Raw genomic sequence first — 2,500 nt, forward strand, 5'->3', positions numbered from 1 at the left:
CATCTCAACTAATTACTGGCTGGTGTACAGTGCTTGGTCTGTTCTAAACTCTTAATGTGATTTCCCTCTTCAAATAGAGCAAGTAATGTGTTTAGGGGAACCGAAATTTGCTCAATTTAGCTGGTAAGCTCCTTGGCGGCAGTAATGGGGATAAACAGCTACCTACAACTGAAGCCTAATCACACCACCTCTCTCTCTCTCTCTCTCTCCAACACACACACACACACACACACACACACACACACACACACACACACACACACACACACACACACACACACACACACACACACACACACACACACACAGTCATTCTAATCTCTATCTAACCACAGTGTATCAGATCAGGGTCATACTAACGACCTAATGTCCCTGTACAGTGTACACCATTACGCTACAGGTACAAGGAGAAACACAGAGCCCATTTCCCCAGAAGACCTCACTGACTCATAAACTAGATAACTGAACTCAGAGACAGAGATAGTAATTATTGACCATGCACATAATCCCTAGCGTTATTCATATTCGTGCTGAAAATAGGAAAAGATTAGGCAGTGCTCGGGGCGCAAGAGTTCAATAGTTATACCTGAAAAATGCAACAGATTAGATGCAGACCACAGAAAGGGCATGGATCCCGGACTCCCGAACTCACTCACGAATCATAAACAAACTTTGAAAAATAAACGTTATGGTGCATACTGTAACAATGCATTGTACAAAATAAAATGTATACAGTACAAGAGGAAGGTACACGTACATTAATAACATAATTAAACATAAAAACATAATTAAAATTCAGAAACCAAATGTCATTATATTTGTCCTCATCAACCAAAAAAAAACACCCTGTCAAGCTTCCATTTGTTCATGTTCTTATGTTTTACATATTTGGAAGAATGTCATGTCATATTTTTAAATGTAATTGTTGGCAATTGTCTCTCTGGATAAATTGTCATATAGCTACCATACATTATTCAACACTAGACCCGTCGCAGTCGGCCACCGGCCTACTTGGGAACTTGGGGTTTTAACTGTCAGCCAGTGTCCCATATGGAGATTTGTGTATGTGCCTGTGTGCCTGTGTGTGAAGACTGCAAACTGAAAAGTGTACTTGGCAATCAATTCGGCCCACTGGCAGAGCCTGATTGGTTGAGCCTCAATTGGCTGAGGCAGAGGCTGGAAATTGCACAGGTGAAAGGAGGCCCACTAGCAGAGCATGACAAGAGCCTTTTGTGGTGGTTCTGGAGAACCGTGGCACTGGCACTGCACTCCCTGCGGGGGATGGACCACGTGTGTCGAATGAGAAGTCTGTGGGGCAAACGGTTGTCGAGTTACGTGCATTACAACCGTACACACACGTACGCACGCACGCACACACACACACACACACATGTACGCACGTACACAGAGACGTGGCACATTTATAGTAGGATGATTGTTGATGTTTGTCCACCAGGACCAGCACAGTTTCCCAGTATGTCTGCATGTATGATGTCTGCTTGTATATTGTTTTACAATTACATCCTGTCAGAGCCATGTGTACATTGTCAATGTCATCTTTAGGTTTTGCAAGCAGGAATCCAATGTTGATAAAATAATGAATTTCCTCTAAGATATGTTAGCCAGATACACAGCATACTCAGATATCCAAATGGTGTGCTTTCTAATCTCATCTCCTGTACGGGGAAAACATATTTAAAAAATATTCCCCCAAACAATGGACCTGCATGGGAACTTCTCCTTTCGTACACCCATTCCTGGGACATGTGAGGTCCAGTAAAAAAAGGCCATTGTGGGAGTATTGGTTTTGAAATTCACCCGAACACCTGCCTGTAGAAAATAAACAGGGATGTGGGCAGGGAAACAAACCTACCTTATATGTTGTCACTGAGCATCATGCTCTCTCTCTCTCTCTCTCTCTCTCTCTCTCCAACACACACACACACACACACACACACACACACACACACACACACACACACACACACACACACACACACACACACACACACACACACACACACCCATGCACCCACCTCAGACATCAGCAACATTTTGAAAATCACAAAAACAAAATTGCCCACGTAAAAACATAATTGTCCGGCTGAAAATCATCGGGGTTTAAACCCTTTCTCATAATCTCCAGTGATAAGTGACCAAATAGTCTAGGGGTAAGATGAACAACTTGGCTATGAATAAGTTGAGCCTATCAATGAGGGAAAATACTTACACTTAATCAATACATATTGTTTATGAGGAGAGAAAAGCTGTGTTTTTCATCATTAGCAACAATGGAAAGTGCTGGGGTCTTTTGCCCTGCGGCCGGGCGCAGGCAACCACAGAGAAGGTGTATCAATTTATGTTTTGCACAACATTGTAGGAGCAGTAGCAAAAAGTGTGTTTGGAAGAAATCACACAATGGTCTTATAGGGAGTTGCATTATGATCCTTTTTGTCTCCACCAGGCCGAAGGCATGGGGAGAGTATGTTTGCACTCTGTC

Source organism: Electrona antarctica (assembly GCF_951216825.1).
Source record: "Electrona antarctica genome assembly, chromosome: 11".
Lineage (NCBI taxonomy): Eukaryota > Metazoa > Chordata > Actinopteri > Myctophiformes > Myctophidae > Electrona > Electrona antarctica.